At 42.1% G+C, this 21,169-nt stretch overlaps 1 protein-coding gene across 2 annotated transcripts in view; it reads left to right on the plus strand.

Annotated features, from left to right (window-relative positions):
• Positions 1-342: 342 nt before the first annotated feature.
• mid2 (midline 2) overlaps positions 343-21,169 on the plus strand; it is a 191,648-nt gene continuing 170,821 nt past the window's right edge. For both annotated transcript variants that reach the window (XM_062999975.1, XM_062999976.1), the window contains exon 1: positions 343-486. The gene's annotated coding sequence lies outside the window, so the exon portion shown is untranslated. The remainder of the gene's footprint in view (positions 487-21,169) is intronic.

The following is a 21,169-nucleotide window of genomic DNA, read 5'->3' on the forward strand; positions in this document are numbered from 1 at the left end:
CAGCAAACATGGTTTACCATCACCCTACCACAACAGTCCAGTCAGTGACCATTTACATTACATTTACATGTTTGGCATTTAGCAGACACTTTTATCCAAAGTGACTTACAGTACTGTGACAGTATATTGTCTAAGCAATTGAGGGTTAAGAGCCTTACTCAAGGGCTCAACAGTGGCAACCTGGCAGTGGTGGGGCTTGAACCAGTGACCTTTGGATTACTAGTCCAGTACCTTACCTGCTAGGCTACACATATACAGACCATACACACAGACTTCAGACTATACACACAGACACACACCTTACTACTCATTTAGACTCAGCGTCTGGTTTCTTTCTGCAGGTACAGCCATGTCTTAGCAAGGCTTGCTACTAAGTTCTGGAGTTTTGGCAGTTGCTCAGACCTCCCATCGAGCCAGAGATAACACTCTTACTGTTGGAGTCTCACAGCAAGCCTCCGTGTCTGCACGATCCCTGCCTTCTGACAGGTACTTAACTCAACTCTCTTACCCTGATCCTGCAGCCTCATTCTGTGTGTGTGTCCTTGGGCTTATGTTTGTGTGTTCATGTGTGCAACCTCTCAGTATTAGAGCTTTGACATGCCCTAGCTATTATTAATGCTGACAGCTGATGCAGATCCAAGATAACATGAGAGCTACGTCTGACAGATCATTCAAAATTACACAATCCAGCTAAATGAAATGCAAATGAACAATAATAAAGTATTCTTGACAGAGTCCAGAATAAAAAAAGTGCATAATAAATAGTGCATTTGTGTCTATAAGGGCATGTACAACAAAACATCACACAAGAATTTTGTACTACCACAAACTACCACATAACTAATAACTGACAAATAATAAATCAGATCGATAGTGGTTCGGAGATCAATTAAATTCCTTTTCAACAGATAACCTTGATATCTGGTATAAATATCAGGAATACTACACATATTAGTGCCATGTAGACAGAACCAGTGTCGAGCTAATTTTACCATTTAATTGCACCATTTTTGCACAGCATGTGTTAGCCACAACATCAGTGTTCTGCGCCCCTGCCATGATGATGTACCCTGTGATGAGAATCACACTTAAATATTTAATCGATCAGACAAGTTAGTATGCATTTAAGAATTGTAAAAATAAGATGAAAAAATATGATTTAAAAATTTATTTTAATGTTTTTTTTTTATTATTATTTTATTTTTTTATCCTAAATAATTGACTTAATAAACAGTAACAGTACAAACCACTGGTTAACAGTACAGAGTTGCAGGTAAAAAGGACTGACTAGCTTGTTAAACATTACTGAGCCACTGGTAAACAAAGCGATGTGGCTGGTAATCAGTACAAAGCAAATGGCAATCAATGCTAAGTTGCTGGTAAACAGTACAAAGCAAATGGTAATCAATGCTAAGTTGCTGGTAAACAGTACACAGGTGCTGGGAATCAGTACAGTACTCCTGGTGAACAATACTGAACAGCTTTTAAACAGTACTAGGCAGATTTTAAACAGTACTGAGCTGCTGGTAAATAGTTTAGTGTGGCTTGTAAATCGGTACAGGGCTGTGGGTAAACTGCACTCAGCAGCTTTTAAACAGTACTGAGCCACTGGTAAACAGTTTAGTGTGGACTATAATTAGTATAGAGCTTCTGGTAAAAAGTACTGAGCTGCTGGTAAACAGTTCAGCGTGGCTTGTAAATCGGTACAGCGGTGTGGGTACGCTGCACTGAGCAGCTTTTAAACAGTACTAAGCTGCCAGTAAACAAAAATAAAACTGCTGGTAAAAAGTACTGAGCCACTTGTTAACAGTACTGAGTTGCAGTACAGCCCTGCTGATAAACAGTACCGATCGGCATTTAAGCAGTACTGAGCTGCTGGTAAACAGTACTTAACTACTGGCAAACAGTACAGAACTGGTGGTAAACAGTACTGAGTTGCTGGTAATTAGTACAGTGCTGCTGGTAAACAGTATAAAACTGCTGGTTAACAATACAGCACTACTGGTAAACTGTGCACTCACACCCAGAAAAAATTGAGGGAGCAAATCCATCAATCTTCAAGTTTATAGGTTGTAGGAGAAAACAGAAGTACCAAAAGAACATGAATGCAGACAGAGAGAATGAACTACACCGACCATCAGATACACAGTATTATGCGGTGAGAATCAAACCTTTGTTTCTGGAGCTGTGCGGCATCAATACTCCCTGCTGCACTACTGTGCAGATATTTTATGATAGTTGTACAATGCAGTATTAATTCTGTATTCAGCTAAATCTTTTGCACCTTCTTTTCTTTTTAAGTCCTGAGCCTCTCATTAGTAAATGAGAGAGGTTGGGATAAGCCTCTTGCACTAATCATCTCTGGCAGCTCTGTTCTTGCCGCCAGCCCTGTTAGTAAACACTGTGTATTATCTGAAAGAAATGTTGCTCTTGGAGCAGTGAACTGCCGTTAAGCTTCAGCGGTATTAAGACACATTAAGGCTTCCTAGGCTGACTTGGCTTATAAACACTCAAGTGGCCAGTTCCCCTCATCACTTTCGAACATCGTTAGTCATCACCCGTTTAGTCTGTCTGATGCTTCCACATATCTGCACTCATAATCAGACTCGCCAGTAACTGTCAGGCTTCAGGTGCTTTGAAGCCTGTTCAGACTTCCACCAGCTGCTCTAAACAAGATAAACCAGCTAATGAAATGATTTTGCCAACACTAATCAGGAGTGAGAGCTGATCTACCACTAGGTGTTCTTTCAGAAAGCATGAATGGAAGCCGCACACAGTTAGTGGGGGGGGGATGTTTTTTTTAGTTTAAAGCATTTCCCCCCTTTTTCTCCTAATTTAGTGTAGCCAATCTGCTCCTGGGGACCCTGATAGAAGAAGAATGCTTTTATTTGCCATTTATACATACACTGATAAGCCATAACATTAAAACCACCTCCTTGTTTCTACACTCACTGTCCATTTTTTCAGCTCCACTTACCATAAAGAAGCACTTTGTAGATCTACAAATACATTCTCAGCACTGCAGTGACACTGAGATGGTGGTGGTGTGTTAGTGTGTGTTGCACTGTCCACTCTATTAGACACTCCTACCTAGTTTGTCCACCTTGTAGATGTAAAGTCAGAGACGATCGCACATCTATTGCTGCTGTTTTAGTTGGTCATCTTCTAGACCTTCATCAGTGGTCACAGGATGCTGCCCACAGGGTGCTGTTGACTGGATATTTTTGGTTGGTGGACTATTCTCAGTCCAGCAGTGACAGTGAGGTGTTTAAAAACTCCATCATTGCTGCTGTGTCTGATCCACTCATACCAGCACAACACACATTAACACACCACCACCATGTCAGTGTCACTACAATTCTGAGAATGATCCACCACCCAAATAATACCTGCTCTGTAGTGGTCCTGGGAGAGTCCTGACCAATGAAGAACAGCATGAAAGAAGGCTAACAAAGCATGCAGAGAAACAGATGGACTACAGTCAGTGATTGTAGAACTACAAAGTGCTTCTATATGGTAAGTGGAGCCGATAAAATGGACAGTGAGTGTAGAAACAAGGAGGTGGTTTTAATGTTATGGCTGATCGGTGTATACAGGTGTACAGTACAACAAAATTCTTTCTGCGCATATCCCAGCTTGTTTGAAAGTTGGGGTCAGAGCGCAGGGTCAGCCATTGTACGGCTCCCCTGGAGCAGAGAGGGTTAAGGGCCTTGCTCAAGGGCCCAACAGTGGCTGCATGGCAGAGCTGGGATTTTAACTCTCAACCTCCGACGTGTGTGCAGTCCACCAATCCCTTTTTGTCAGTACTAATGTCTCGAAGTCATACAACATAGCAGGTCTCACTACTGTCTTGTAAACTTTCCCTTTCTCTGTGACGCATACCCTTCTATCACAACTCACTCCTGCCACTCTATGACATCCCAACCCTGCTTGCACTCACCACTCTACCAAACTCTCCGTTTCTTTGTGCACTCATCCCCAAGTATTCAAACTTATCTACCACATACCTCCATTTCTCCACACTCTCCTCAACCTGCTCCCCACTCTCACTACAAATCACGATGTCATCCGCAAACATCATATCCAGTGAAGATTCATGCCTAACCTTATCCATCAGTCTGTCCATGACTATTGCAAACAAGGAAAGACACTTGTTGTTCTTGCCCTGTTATCTACCACTTATTTCACCCAGGGCCCATCTCACCTTATTCTACCTTCTTTAATTCCACCATCTGATCCTTAGTCCCACCCTCCCATCTTTTTCTCCTCTTCATCCTACGGACCACCACTCGATGCCCTTTAACTACACTTTCCCCTGCCACCACACTACAGATTTCAGTCTTTCCTGCACCGATGATCACTTTTCATTGCTTTTATGTGTCACCCTGTGTTCCTCCTTCTTTAAATTTGTGTTCACTGCAGCCATTTCCATTCTGTTTGCAAAATCTACCACCAACTGCTCCTCCTTATTTCAGTTTTAAAAACAGTTCCCAACCATCTCCTCATGCCCTCTATTCCCTTCACCACCATGCCCATTAAAGTCAGCTCCAATCACAACTCTCTCTTCTTTGGGTACCCTTTAACTCACTCCAGAAATCGTCTTTCTCGTCCATTCACAACCCACTTCTGGGGCGTATGCACCAGTGACATTTATCATCACTCCATCAATTTCAAAATTCACACTCGTCACTTTATAAGAGACTCTTCACCTCCACTACGTTCTTGATTTACTCGTCTTTTAAGATTACACCTACCCCATTTCCCCATCTCCCATCTACACCATGGTAGAACAGTTTAAACCTAATTCTAGTGCTCCCAGCCTTACTCCGCTTCCACTTGATCTTTTGTGCACGTAGTATTCAACCCTTCTCCTCTATTATTATCAGCAAGCCCTCTCACTTTACCAGGCATAGTGCCCACACTCCACATTCCAACTTTCACCTTCACTTTCCTATCCTTCCTTTTGGCACAATTCAATGGCTAGGTTACAAAGTATTCATTTTATGCTCCTGGATTGTGTTGACTCATCACACCTTATTATTATTATTATTATTATTATTATTTTTTTGTCGCTCAGTTACCATTTTTGAAACGGCTCACAAAAAGTATTTTAGAAGTAAAATTGAAGTTGGCCCGTTATTAAGCAGGTTTAAAAACAAGCTGCTTGAACTGTTTGAACTTTGGGTGTTGCTATTGCATAAAACAAATATAAAACTCCAACTCAAAACATTAACGTTTCTCCTACATTAACGTTTCAGAGTTTTTGGATAAACATGGCAGCTCCAAAGAAACCAAAAAGTAGACAGTGAAGATTTCAGGTGCGCTGGGAAAATGAATATTTTTTCACTGAGTTCAGAGGGAAGCGTATATGTTTAATTTAAAGAAGTATAATAATCTTCTCATAAGAATTATAAACTGGTGAGTGAAATCTGCAAAATCTTTACTCGACACTGTCAAAGAAATATAATTAGTCACTCAAATAAAAAGGAAGTGTAATTGTTAGTAATCAGGTAGGTTTATTATATTTTTATTTGTTTTATTACAAAAGAGTCTGTGGCCCGTGTTTGCATATTTTTTACTCCAGCTGGCCCCCAACAAGAAAAGTTTGCCGTATAATGTTGAACCTTTTACACCGCCTGTGAATTTTGCTGTAGGAAAATATACTGACAACTGTGTGTTTTTGGAACAACGCTTTATATTAAAATCTGGAATCTTCAATAAAAATATACAGTTCAGATGTTTGGAAACAAACAAAAAACTAGTGCAACACCAATGTTCTTTCCTCCCTGCCTACATAATCAAAAAGTCAATGTTTGTCTGAAAAAAACTACGCAACAGAGAGAACTCAGAGCCTAGTTTGGCTGGGATTCCCAGAGGAAATCGGTTCTTTTGTCCTTCTGTAAGTTCTGTTCTTGATAGTCTTGTTTTCCCAGACTTTTCCCAGTGCATTGCTTTAAAGTGTGCAGTGGTTTCTTCTTAACTTTTTTTTCTTTTATTTATTTATCATCTGTCTGTAAGTATTGCATGGGAACTAGATGTTGATGGCTTTGTTTTTTTTTTTGGAAATTTCCTGAAATCATTGTCAGTAATCACCGGGCTGTCTGGTCTGTTAAATATGTTCAATTCATACATGTGTACTATGTGTACTATTATGTGTATTATTATGTGTATCACCAAAGCAAATTCCTCATATGTGTAACATACCTGGCGAAATAAAGTGATTCTGATTCTTATTCTGTGACGAGTACATAGGCAATATAAGCTTAAGATGCCTACTAGTCCTTTTGGCAGCAAACACCAGAGGTAAGATTGGTAGAGCCATGCAGAAAGGTACCTCATCCCAACTCTCAAGCATGGTGGTGGATGTGTGATGCTGTGAGGCTGCTTCTCTTTCTAAGACTGGACAATTTGTTTGGATACATGCTATCATCTATGACCTGACTATTTCAGCCAGGGAGCTTAAACTGAGCCAGGGTTGGATCTTCCAGCTTGACAATTCAAAGCACACCTTGAAATCAACATGAAACGATTCACTGAAGACAGAATCATAGTTTCTTTATGGCCATCCCAGTCCCTGAACTAAACCCTACATGAAACCTGTAGGAATTCGGAATGATCTCAGAACACGTTCCATGTGTTCTCTTTCCTTATTAAGCATTATAGGAGAAGACTTTTAGCTGTTATCTGTGGCTGCACAAAGTGCTAAATTAAAGTGCCGATAATTATACAGTGTATCACAAAAGTGAGTACACCCCTCACATTTCTGCAGATATTTAAGTATATCTTTTCATGGGACAACACTGACAAAATGACACTTTGACACAATGAAAAGTAGTCTGTGTGCAGCTTATATAACAGTGTAAATTTATTCTTCCCTCAAAATAACTCAATATACAGCCATTAATGTCTAAACCACCAGCAACAAAAGTGAGTACACCCCTTAGTGAAAGTTCCTGAAGTGTCAATATTTTGTGTGGCCACCATTATTTCCCAGAACTGCCTTAACTCTCCTGGGCATGGAGTTTACCAGAGCTTCACAGGTTGCCACTGGAATGCTTTTCCACTCCTCCATGACGACATCATGGAGCTGGCGGATATTCGAGACTTTGCGCTCCTCCACCTTCCGCTTGAGGATGCCCCAAAGATGTTCTATTGGGTTTAGGTCTGGAGACATGCTTGGCCAGTCCATCACCTTTACCCTCAGCCTCTTCAATAAAGCAGTGGTCATCTTAGAGGTGTGTTTGGGGTCATTATCATGCTGGAACACTGCCCTGCGACCCAGTTTCCGGAGGGAGGGGATCATGCTCTGCTTCAGTATTTCACAGTACATATTGGAGTTCATGTGTCCCTCAATGAAATGTAACTCCCCAACACCTGCTGCACTCATGCAGCCCCAGACCATGGCATTCCCACCACCATGCTTGACTGTAGGCATGACACACTTATCTTTGTACTCCTCACCTGATTGCCGCCACACATGCTTGAGACCATCTGAACCAAACAAATTAATCTTGGTCTCATCAGACCATAGGACATGGTTCCAGTAATCCATGTCCTTTGTTGACATGTCTTCAGCAAACTGTTTGCGGGCTTTCTTGTGTAGAGACTTCAGAAGAGGCTTCCTTCTGGGGTGACAGCCATGCAGACCAATTTGATGTAGTGTGCGGCGTATGGTCTGAGCACTGACAGGCTGACCCCCCACCTTTTCAATCTCTGCAGCAATGCTGACAGCACTCCTGCGCCTATCTTTCAAAGACAGCAGTTGGATGTGACGCTGAGCACGTGCACTCAGCTTCTTTGGACGACCAACGCGAGGTCTGTTCTGAGTGGACCCTGCTCTTTTAAAACGCTGGATGATCTTGGCCACTGTGCTGCAGCTCAGTTTCAGGGTGTTGGCAATCTTCTTGTAGCCTTGGCCATCTTCATGTAGCGCAACAATTCGTCTTTTAAGATCCTCAGAGAGTTCTTTGCCATGAGGTGCCATGTTGGAACTTTCAGTGACCAGTATGAGAGAGTGTGAGAGCTGTACTACTAAATTGAACACACCTGCTCCCTATGCACACCTGAGACCTAGTAACACTAACAAATCACATGACATTTTGTAGGGAAAATGACAAGCAGTGCTCAATTTGGACATTTAGGGGTGTAGTCTCTTAGGGGTGTACTCACTTTTGTTGCCGGTGGTTTAGACATTAATGGCTGTATATTGAGTTATTTTGAGGGAAGAATAAATTTACACTGTTATATAAGCTGCACACAGACTACTTTTCATTGTGTCAAAGTGTCATTTTGTCAGTGTTGTCCCATGAAAAGATATACTTAAATATCTGCAGAAATGTGAGGGGTGTACTCACTTTTGTGATACACTATATATATATATACAGGGGTTGGACAAAATAACTGAAACACCTGGTTTTAGACCACAATAATTTATTAGTATGGTGTAGGGCCTCCTTTTGCGGCCAATACAGCGTCAATTCGTCTTGGAAATGACATATACAAGTCCTGCACAGTGGTCAGAGGGATTTTAAGCCATTCTTCTTGCAGGATAGTGGCCAGGTCACTACGTGATGCTGGTGGAGGAAAACGTTTCCTGACTCGCTTCTCCAAAACACCCCAAAGTGGCTCAATAATATTTAGATCTGGTGACTGTGCAGGCCATGGGAGATGTTCAACTTCACTTTCATGTTCATCAAACCAATCTTTCACCAGTCTTGCTGTGTGTATTGGTGCATTGTCATCCTGATACACGGCACCGCCTTCAGGATACAATGTTTGAACCATTGGATGCACATGGTCCTCCAGAATGGTTCGGTAGTCCTTGGCAGTGACGCGCCCATCTAGCACAAGTATTGGGCCAAGGGAATGCCATGATATGGCAGCCCAAACCATCACTGATCCACCCCCATGCTTCACTCTGGGCATGCAACAGTCTGGGTGGTACGCTTCTTTGGGGCTTCTCCACACCGTAACTCTCCCGGATGTGGGGAAAACAGTAAAGGTGGACTCATCAGAGAACAATACATGTTTCACATTGTCCACAGCCCAAGATTTGCGCTCCTTGCACCATTGAAACCGACGTTTGGCATTGGCACGAGTGACCAAAGGTTTGGCTATAGCAGCCCGGCCGTGTATATTGACCCTGTGGAGCTCCCGACGGACAGTTCTGGTGGAAACAGGAGAGTCGAGGTGCACATTTAATTCTACCGTGATTTGGGCAGCCGTGGTTTTATGTTTTTTGGATACAATCCGGGTTAGCACCCGAACATCCCTTTCAGACAGCTTCCTCTTGCGTCCACAGTTAATCCTGTTGGATGTGGTTTGTCCTTCTTGGTGGTATGCTGACATTACCCTGGATACCGTGGCTCTTGATACATCACAAAGACTTGCTGTCTCGGTCACAGATGCGCCAGCAAGACGTGCACCAACAATTTGTCCTCTTTTGAACTCTGGTATGTCACCCATAATGTTGTGTGCATTGCAATATTTTGAGCAAAACTGTGCTCTTACCCTGCTAATTGAACCTTCACACTCTGCTCTTACTGGTGCAATGTGCAATTAATGAAGATTGGCCACCAGACTGGTCCAATTTAGCCATGAAACCTCCCACACTAAAATGACAGGTGTTTCAGTTATTTTGTCCAACCCCTGTATATATACAGTGTATCACAAAAGTGAGTACACCCCTCACATTTCTGCAAATATTTCATTATATCTTTTCATGGGACAACACTATAGACATGAAACTTGGATATAACTTAGAGTAGTCAGTGTACAACTTGTATAGCAGTGTAGATTTACTGTCTTCTGAAAATAACTCAACACACAGCCATTAATGTCTAAATAGCTGGCAACATAAGTGAGTACACCCCACAGTGAACATGTCTAAATTGTGCCCAAAGTGTCAATATTTTGTGTGACCACCATTATTATCCAGCACTGCCTTAACCCTCCTGGGCATGGAATTCACCAGAGCTGCACAGGTTGCTACTGGAATCCTCTTCCACTCCTCCATGATGACATCACGGAGCTGGTGGATGTTAGACACCTTGAACTCCTCCACCTTCCACTTGAGGATGCGCCACAGGTGCTCAATTGGGTTTAGTCCATCAGCTTTACCTTCAGCTTCCTCAGCAAGGCAGTTGTCATCTTGGAGGTTGTGTTTGGGGTCGTTATCCTGTTGGAAAACTGCCATGAGGCCCAGTTTTCGAAGGGAGGGGATCATGCTCTGTTTCAGAATGTCACAGTACATGTTGGAATTCATGTTTCCCTCAATGAACTGCAGCTCCCCAGTGCCAGCAGCACTCATGCAGCCCAAGACCATGATGCTACCACCACCATGCTTGACTGTAGGCAAGATACAGTTGTCTTGGTACTTCTCACCAGGGCGCCGCCACACATGCTGGACACCATCTGAGCCAAACAAGTTTATCTTGGTCTCGTCAGACCACAGGGCATTCCAGTAATCCATGTTCTTGGACTGCTTGTCTTCAGCAAACTGTTGGCGGGCTTTCTTGTGCGTCAGCTTCCTTCTGGGATGACGACCATGCAGACCGAGTTGATGCAGTGTGCGGCGTATGGTCTGAGCACTGACAGGCTGACCTCCCACGTCTTCAACCTCTGCAGCAATGCTGGCAGCACTCATGTGTCTATTTTATAAAGCCAACCTCTGGATATGACGCCGAACACGTGGACTCAACTTCTTTGGTCGACCCTGGCGAAGCCTGTTCCGAGTGGAACCTGTCCTGGAAAACCGCTGTATGACCTTGGCCACCATGCTGTAGCTCAGTTTCAGGGTGTTAGCAATCTTCTTATAGCCCAGGCCATCTTTGTGGAGAGCAACAATTCTATTTCTCACATCCTCAGAGAGTTCTTTGCCATGAGGTGCCATGTTGAATATCCAGTGGCCAGTATGAGAGAATTGTACCCAAAACACCAAATTTAACAGCCCTGCTCCCCATTTACACCTGGGACCTTGACACATGACACCAGGGAGGGACAACGACACATTTGGGCACAATTTGGACACAATTTAGACATGTTCACTGTGGGGTGTACTCACTTATGTTGCCAGCTATTTAGACATTAATGGCTGTGTGTTTATTTTCAGAAGACAGTAAATCTACACTGCTATACAAGTTGTACTCTGACTACTCTAAGTTATATCCAAGTTTCATGTCTATAGTGTTGTCCCATGAAAATATATAATAAAATATTTGCAGAAATGTGAGGGGTGTACTCACTTTTGTGATACACTTTTGATACACTTTTGTATATATACTGTATATATATATATATATTTTTTTTCCTCTTTTTTCCCAGTTTTTATCCCTCAGTCTAGTCGTGTCCAATTACCCTGAATGCGTCCTCTATACTGATTCGACCCTTCACCGCTGACTGAGGACGCCTCTCAACTGACATGCGTCCCCTCCGGTACGCACAGTCAGTACAGTCAGACAGTGCATTTTTTACCTGCATGAGTCGAGTTCATATACTTGACGGGCACTGTGTACGGAGGGCCACACCCCCATCAGCACTATTCCTCAGCCCTGTGCAGGCGCCATCAGTCAGTCAGCAGGGGCCGCAGTCGCAGCAGTCATGATGACCTATGATCCAACTTTCTTACCCTCTAACCCTGTACAACAGCCAATCGTTGTTCATGCTGCTGTCCAGCCTAGTCGGAAAGGCAGAGCTGAGATTCGATATGATGTATTCGAAACCCCAACTCTGGTGAGCTAGCGTACTTTACCGCTGCGGCACCTGAGCGGCGAAAATATAGATGTTGATATGATTTAGTGATTTATTCTGTTGATTGTTGTACTTTTAATGAAGGGAAGACATTTAATATATCTTAAATGAAAGAATAAAAATCAGGAACAAATCTATTTTTTATGATCAGTTTCAATATTTGTGGAGGGCAAAAGTATGTGGCCACACCCCCTAACTATTAAAATGAAATGTTTTTGGCTCTCTCATTGCTAGGGTGGCATGGTGGCTCAGTGGGTAGCACTGTCACCTCACAGCAAAAAGGTCCTGGGTTCGATTCCCAGGTGGAGCGGTCCGGGTCCTTTCTGTGTGGAGTTTGCATGTTCTTCCCATGTCTGCGTGGGTTTCCTCCTGCAGTCCAAAGACATGAAGGTGAGGTGAACTGGAGATACAAAATTGTCCATGACTGTGTTTGACATTAAACACTTGAACTGATGAATCTTGTGTAACAGTAACTACCTGTCCTGTCATGAATGTAACCACAGTGTGTCAAATATGACGTTAAAATCCTAGTAAACAAATAATAAACTCTCATTGCTAACAGGTGTGTAAAATTAATTATATTAAATCAATTTAATGCTTCTGGCAAGAGTTTTTGGCAAGAGTTTGTAAAAGGCCTTTTTCCTGTTCCACAACTGTGCTCCTGTTAGCAAAGCAGTTCCAAATAGACATGTCTGGATATGTTTAGTGGGAGGGATTATAACATTGATTGTGAGCCAGGCCATCGTCCAACATCAGTGCCTGATCTCTCACAAATGCCGTCTCGATGAAATGGGTAATATTGTTGGTGTGTGTTGGCAGGTTAAGCAGCACCACCTGACATGATAGGAAACAATGACACAGCCAGTGCAAAAAGTGTTATCATGTGTATCTCACTCTCCTCCCTACTGAAGCTAGACTGTATCTTTCTTAAAGGCTTAATGGACCTGAATGACATTTCAGATTGTAGCTGGTGGCACTTTCCTGTTCTCACTAGCAGCTGTAGTGGTGGATGTGATGTCAGTGCTGAGGTTGGGTGATTATAATCATTATTTCAAGAGACCTTGGAGGTTTTGCTTGACTCAGCATACACACATATTCAAATTTGGATGTTAAAATGAGCTCTTCTATATGCATAGTATAATAAAAATATAATGTTTTCAGCCAGGGGGCTGTAGCCCACTAGGAGGCCTTACTGAGCATAGGAGAAGAGTACAAGTAATGATGTGATGGGACAGGAAAATAAATAGGCTATTGGTATATGGGAGATTTCTTTTGATGTCATAAATTCATTAACTACCTATAGTCTACATTAGGTCTTGGAGAATAGACAAATATTTGATTCACCCACCTCAGAAGTGCAAAGGTCAACAAATGGGCACTATGAATGATTCTGATTTAGTTGTTGATGCAGATCCCACTGAAGTAGACCAGGGTACTAAAACACTAGCAGTTATCCCACTACATAAACTAAAATCAGATATAAGATACACCGTTAGCAGCTGTTATCAAATCAATCAAATGTTAGCAGCAGATCCTTTAACTCATGTAAGTTGTGAGTTGGGGCCTCCATGGATCGAACTTGTTTGTCCAGCACATCCAGGCCAAGTCAACACCTCAAACTCGCTGTTGTGCTCCTCAAACCATTCCTGAACCATTTTTGCCTTGTGGCAGGGCGCATCATCCTGCTGAAAGAGGCCACAACCATCAAGGGATCTCTTGTCAAGCGTCTGCATACAGACATGATTGGCTATGTCTGGGGGGGATGTCCGGGTTGTGTTATTGCATTGTGTCTAGTAATTCTGGGAAAGCTGGAACCACTGCAATCCTGACCAGGATAAAGCAGTAGTAACAAATGTTAATAAAAGGAATATGGCTTGGAAGAATGTTGCTGGAGTGTGTTGCCCCACAGTAAAATAGATCTTGGGGACCTATGTGTTTGTGTTTAATCCCCATATCTGTTCACTCTTAGTCAGGAAAACCACTCCCACATTCCAAAAACATTTAGAAAGTGGACCAGCTACCCTAAACAGCCCCTAGGTGTGGGTGAGTAAAAGGATCTGTGAGTGTGTGCGTTGCCCTTCGACTGATTGTTGTTTTGTTGAGGGTGTCTTCCTGTCTTGTGCTGTCACCCTGACCATAAAAAGTAAATATTCCTGCAGTTTTGGCATAAGTGTGCAGGCTTTGTTGGCATGCTTTCATGGTCAGGAAGCTTGGTGTCACGGAAATCATTTTTATTAACTTTTTTTAACATTAACTGTGGTATAGCTGGTAGAGTAGGTTCTGCGTAGTTCTGGCAACCCGAGTATCTTTTTTTTATTTTCTAATTCCCCCGTCATAACTTCTCCACTGAATGCACCACCCCTGCCCTGACGGAGGAGAGCCATAGACTGTCACTCTAAGAAGGTCTTGGAGTGATGAGAGTACCCCAACCCTCATGCAGACGCCTTGATCAGCCGGCGTCATGCAGGCACCTTGACCTCCCTCTATCAGACCTGGCCAATTGTGTCAGACACGGTGATGGGCTAGCTCATTAAACCGCTGCGCCACCAAGGTGCCCTATGTATGATTTTTCTTTCATATTGCTTAGCAAAATTCTGACTGATATACCATGAATAACAACTTGATTATACACTCATTAGGTACACCTACTCTGCATGATTATTTGATTATTTTATCAGCTGCACCTACCATGCAAATACGCTTTGTGGAAATTCAGTTACTGACTGTAGTCCGTCTGACACTCTGTACAGTTACTCTATCTGTCATTTAAGGAGGTCCATGGACAAGAACAAGGTAATGATATAGTAAGGTCACAAGGCAGAGAGTGAGTTATAGTGGGGTCGTTTTAAAAGCTCATGGAAAAGAATTACAGCTGGTGGCAGTGGTAGCTGAATGGTTTAGGTACTGGACTAAAGATTGGGAAGTCAATGTTTGTTTGTTTGTTTGTTTGTTTGTTTATTAGGATTTTAACGTCATGTTTTAACGTCAGGAACGTTAGTCACTCATTACACAAGATTCATTAGTTCACAAGGTTACATCGAACACAGTCATGGACAATTTAGTATCTCCAATTCACCTCACCTGCATGTCTTTGGACTGTGGGAGGAAACCGGAGCTTCCGGAGGACACGGGGAGAACATGCAAACTCCACACAGAAAGGACCTGGACCGCCCCAGCTGGGGATCAAACCCAGGACCTTCTTGCTGTGAGGCGACAGTGCTACTTGGGAAATCAATGCTTCAATCCTCACTAACAACAAAGGGGACCTGAGCAAGGTCTTAAATTCTCGTTTTTTGAGTATTCTGTCAGGCTGTAAGTTGTTTTGAATAAAGGCATTTGCTAAATATCTTAAATCAAAATGCACTGGCCAAAAAAGTGTAAGGACTTTAATTAAGCCATTATTATGCAGCCCTATTCTAGATCTGAACGAAATGCAATTTCATGAAATAAGCAACAACTGCAGAGGAAAGCTGCGCTAGGCAGGACCGATTCGTTAATCTTCTTCTGATTCATTTTAGCTGATTATGCCCACTGGCCTGCATTAATTCCCCATATGCATACAAGGCTGTTCAGCACCGGCTGTAATTAAATTTTGCCTCGTAACAATGAGAAGTCTTCAGTTATTTATTATTCTTTCATTATACAACTCACTAAATAGGCCTTATGTCTGCCTCGTAGAGGAGAGTTAAACTGGTGGCTGTGTGGTGAGAGACAAGCCTTCATGTCGGTACAAGTTTTAGTCTGCGATTCGATGTGCTGTCAGGAGTGTTTAGGTGTGACTGAGACATGAGTCAAAGACTGCTGGCTTTCTAGAGCCAAAACACGCACCCACTGACTGGCATTTCACCACAGCACAAGAGTGAGCGATTTATACACATAAGTGTTCTTTACTGCAACACTAGCGTTTGTATGAGCCTGATAAGAACATTACTTTAAATTCTAATACTTCTTGACTTACGAATTACAAACGTCACCCGTGGTTTGCTACTAAAGGTAGAGATGTTTTTTTTTTCTTGTTTCTTATAAAATAGGTGGACAAAGTCATGAAAACACATTATGATCTTTTGAAAAACTAAAAATGATACCTCTTTCATTAACACTTTCATTCATTAATTAATTTTCTGTTTTATTAACACTTTATCTGATTCAGGGTCACAAGTGGGTACAGTTCAGTAGGTGAAATTCAGAAACCACCCTGGACAGGTGGGAAGAAACCAGAGCATCCGGAGGAAACCCACATGAACACAGGGAGAACATGCAAACTCCACACAGAAAGGACCCACACTGCTCCATCTGGGAATCAAACCCAGGACCTTCTTGCTGTGAAGTGATAGTGCTACCCACCGAGCCACTGTACCGCCCAGTTGTAAAACTTGTGATGATGAATTGAATCTTTCAGTACCTCAAGTGAAGATCTGCTGTACATTGTTTCAGTGATTTGCTAAATTGGGAGGCCTTTGAAGGCTCATCTCCCAAATTGGTCATTTCCATTTTCCGATTGTAAACCCTTGATCTGATCAAGAAGAGCCTGATCACCACACGCCACCTCAAGCATGTGTCCAGTCTACGGCCACTTCTTATCACCTGCCAGTGTTGAGTTTCCACACAGAGCTGTATTGCTCACTGAGAGACTAGCTAGTCTCCATGTGATGTCCCCACTAAAAACCCTGTACTGTAAAGCTTATGATGGATGTATTTTGTTGACACTTAATAATGGGTGTACAAAGGCAAGAAAACTTTGTATGCATTTATACAGTAGATTCAGAAAGTATTCACACCTGAATCTGAAGATCACAGTTCACAGATGCTTGCCATCCAATTTCAAGGAGTTTGAGAGGGTGTGCCATGAAGAATAGAATAAACGGACCAAATTCAGGTGTGCCAATGTTGCAGAGACGTATTTAAGAAGACTTGCAGCTGTAATTGCTGCCAAAGAGGCTTCAACAAAGTACTGAATGAAGTGTCATGAAAGAGTAGAAATGAGTACATTTATGAGTAGAAAATTCAATTATATATATTTAAAGGCAGCGGGTCTGAATACAAGGTCCACATTATATTTTTTGTAACTGGTTGTGCCGCTTTTATGTGGCTGTGCCGCTCTTCTATGCAGACGTGTTTTAATTCAGCCTTGTTGAAAAGCTTTCAAGCATGAACTGCCCACTTAAAATCCCTTCACAATAACTTAATGGTGTTTAAATCGAGACTTTGATTAGGGCACTTTAGAATCGAAATGTTCTTGTTCTTGTTTTGTTTTTCTTCATTCGGGAGAGGATGCTTTGCAACAGAATCTTGTGATTAGAAAGTGTTCACTAATTAAAAGACCAGTGGAAGATACATACTGTGCATGAAAAACAATGGCTCAGTGAGTGCTGAAACAGTACAGTGCTCTGAAAGAGTATTTGCTCCTTCTCAATTTCTTTTTTGCATATTTGTTGCACTTACATTTTAGATTGTCCAACTACTTTTAATATTAGAAAAAGATAACACGCAAAAAGATTTATTATGATTTCATTTATTAAAGGAAAATGCTGTTTAGCCCTACCTGGCACTATGTAAAAAATGTAATTTAAAGAGCTTTTAAAGAGCTAACCAAATTCAATTGACGGTTGACTTGTTGAATCTAAGTATCACTTAAATAGAACCTATCTGGCAATATGAAGCAGGCTAGAAAGTCCTAAAAAGCAGCACAATGCCGCATTCTAAAGATTCATCGATCACTTTAGAGATTTAAAGAATGACCACTTTAACTTTAAGTTATAACTTTGTTCCTTTAACCAAGTCCTTTTTTATTATTTTCCCCTAGTTTTCCTTCCAATCTAGTTGTATTCAATCATCCTATTGCATTATGCTTTCTCTCTACTGATGGTTGAGGAGAGCCGTGACAAACACACGTGTGCGGTAGCCGACTGCATCTTTTCACCTGCGCGTGGTGAGTTCATATGTCAGCTTTGTGTACGGAGAGACACACCCTGATCACATTATCTCTGTGCAGGCGCCATCAATCAGCCAGCAGAGGTCGTAATTGCATCAGTTATGAGGTCTCTTCTGACACCCTGCCCTTGAACAACAGCCAATCATTGTTCATGTAGGCGCCCAGCCTGTTGGATGGCAGTGTATGGTTATGGCTATTATGGTTTATTTTTGGGAATCCATCCACCGTTCATGTGTGTACTGAACCCTGGGGGTTGTCTGTGCCAGTTGCAGATTATCATTTTTTAGCATTTAGCAGACGCTTTTATCCAATGCGACTTACATGATGAACACGATGAGCAATTGAGGGTTAAGGGCCTTGCTCAGGGACCCAACAGTGGCAACTTGGTGGTGGTGGGGCTTGAACCGTCAACCTTCTGTTTACTAGTCCAGTACCTTAACCACTGAGGTATCACTGCCCTGTGTTTGTACACAGGGCCAGTTGGTGTTGGATAGGTTTTCCATCAATAAATGGAATGATTGTTTGAAAACTGTAGTTTTGACTACTCCAAATGTCTGGTGTCTTATTTTAAACGTGTGGATTGGTTTATTAACAAATTTATAATCCCGCCTACCATATTCCACCACGCACTGTCCATTTGTCCAGCAGTAAGCATCCCAGTCATTTGATTCCCTTCCCATACCAGATACAGAAAGGGCAGATGGACTTGACCCAGTTTTTCCTTTTCATGTTGTACATCTGCATTGATGGACTGTGTTTGCCTCCGCTGTCACATTCCGGTATCCAGCACATTGCTGGAAGTAGAGCAGCTGAATGGCCCATAGCGCTGATTTTGTGGTGCAAGTGTGTTATGTAACCTTTGGGAATTGAGGGAGGCCTGCAATGTGCTCTGCCGTAATGAGTGCCTGTAAACAAACATGAATTAGAACACATGCATTTGATGTTCAACCACGGTCTCGGTCAAAGGCTGACTTTCAGTGTAAGCAGATTTTTTTTTCTTTGATTATCTTTTTCTGCATTTTATCCCCTTTTTCTCCCAATTTAGCGTAGCCAGTCCGCTGCTGGGGACCCCGAGTGATGGTGTTCTCACCACCACATAACACTAAGGTCTTGTTTACATACACAGGCACTGACGCCTCACAGCAAGAAGGTCCTGGGTTCGATCCCCAGGTGGGGCGGTCCGGGTCCTTTCTGTGTGGAGTTTGCATGTTCTCCCCGTGTCCGCGTGGGTTTCCTCCGGGTGCTCCGGTTTCCTCCCACAGTCCAAAGACATGCAAGTGAGGTAAATTGGAGATGCTGGATTGTCCATGACTGTGTTCGATATAACCTTGTGTATTGATGAACCTTGTGTAATGAGTAACTACCGTTCCTGTCATTAATGTAACCAAACTGTAAAACATGACGTTAAAATTCTAATAAACAAACAAACAAACAAACATACACAGGACGACCACATGCCCCCAGCCAGATTAGCTTAAAGTAAAAAATGTCTGGATTTCTTATTCTCCTTGCTTGCTATTTTGCCCGAGAGCATTTCGTACATGCGCCACATGAGCATTTTTTATCTGTTTTTTATTAGTGTGTAGCCATCTGTTTACCTAAATAAATGCAGTGATTAGACCTCTTGTGTTTTGCACCTTTATTTTACATTAAGGAATGCTAATTTATGTTAGCTCTAAACATGTTGGTGTATATTACTCATATTTTCTCAAAGGAGGACATCAAGGAAATAAGTTTGATGTGTAATATTATGTACATAGCTTTTTATTTATTTCTCATGTATGCCACCCTAAAACTTAAGCCTAAAGCCCCCCACATGGTAGCTAATAAATTAATGAGTACTGTTAGCACTGTGGATTATTTGTATACCAAATAAGAACTCTCCATATTTATTCATGGGTCCTTGTAGTCGATGTTAATTCACCATTCCACACTGATCTATCTATCTGTATGTCTGTATGTCTGTCGGTCTGTCCGTCTGTCTATGTATCTATCCATCTGTCTGTCTGTCTGTCTGTCTGTCTGTCTGTCTGTCTGTCTGTATGTCTGTCTATCTATCTATATTGCCAAAAGTATTTGCTTGTCTGCCTTCACACGCACATGAACTTGAGTGATGTCCCATTCTTAATCCATAGGGTTTAATATGATGTCGGCCCACCCTTTGCAGCTATAACAGCTAAAACTCTTCTGGGAAGGCTTTCCACAAGGTTTAGGAGTGTGTTTATGGGAATTTTTGACCATTCTTCAAAAGCGCATTTGTGAGGTCAGACACTGATGTTGGACGAGAAAGCCTGGCTCACAGTCTCCGCTCTAATTCATCCCAAAGGTGTTCTGTCGGGTTGAGGTCAGGACTCTGTGCCGGCCAGTCAAGTTCTTCCACACCGAGCTTGCTCATCCATGTCTTATTAAAATATTAAAATAAGATATACAGAAGTAAAAGACAACATATTTGGATGTGACTTTCATTTTACTCACCAATTTCTACTTAATCATCAAAAATTACGTTTTTTTTTTTTATCAAAAACTGAAATCTCTTAGAAGCACCCCAATAGCATGATTCTGCTACCACCATGTTTCACCATATGTGTGGTATCAGCAAGGTAATTGCAAGGTAACAGCAAGGTAAATCAGTGCCTGCTTTTGACAAACAGTGCTTTCTGCCTCATGGTCCCAGAGTTTTTTACATGCTGTTTAGTGGATTTTATATCAGATGGTTGTACAGTCAACATGTTCTCTCATCTCTGCACATGACTTTCAACTCTTTTAGAGTGACTATGGGGTTCTTTTTTATATCCCAGATACCCAGATACCCAGTTTGACATCCCAATCACCAGATTTTCTCTGGTTTTAAAATAATTGAGGCCATCATGGTCCTGAGAATACTTAAAGCCTTGGATGTTATTTTATACTGTTGACCTGATCAATGCCTTGCTACAATTTTATCGTAGTGATCCACAGGCAGTTCCTTGGACTTCATGGTCTGGTTTCTTGTCTTGAAAATGCAGTGTAAATTGTGGGTCCTTATAAATCCAGGTGTGTGCCTTTCCATACTGTTTGGAGTGCCACACCAAAGGGTCTAATTACTTAAAGAGAAAGAGATTTTGGATGGATACTAAGTGATGAGTTATACATGTGAATGGAATGATTGAGAGATGAACACTTTTAAGGCACTGTGTGTTTTGTCAGTAAAATTTAATTATCTTTTTGACTGGAAATCACAATCCCTCGCCCTTCAAGCGTAAAAGATTTTTAACATAAGCTTTAGTTTGAAAATAACATTATCTAGACCAGCAAGCATTGAATATCAAGCATCATGTAGCTACATGTCCTGATTAAGTGAAACGTATAGAGAAGACTGCATTTGGGCTGAGTCAACGGAAGGTGCTTGGATACCAGAATAGCCTGTAAGCTCCTGGTTGGCATCAGGTCCTAACAACCTGAGCTCACCTGATTCTGTATAGATGGAATGCAGCGTGCAGGAGTCAGACC

The sequence above is a fragment of the Trichomycterus rosablanca genome, chromosome 8 (assembly GCF_030014385.1).
Source record: "Trichomycterus rosablanca isolate fTriRos1 chromosome 8, fTriRos1.hap1, whole genome shotgun sequence".
NCBI classification, from domain to species: Eukaryota; Metazoa; Chordata; class Actinopteri; order Siluriformes; family Trichomycteridae; genus Trichomycterus; species Trichomycterus rosablanca.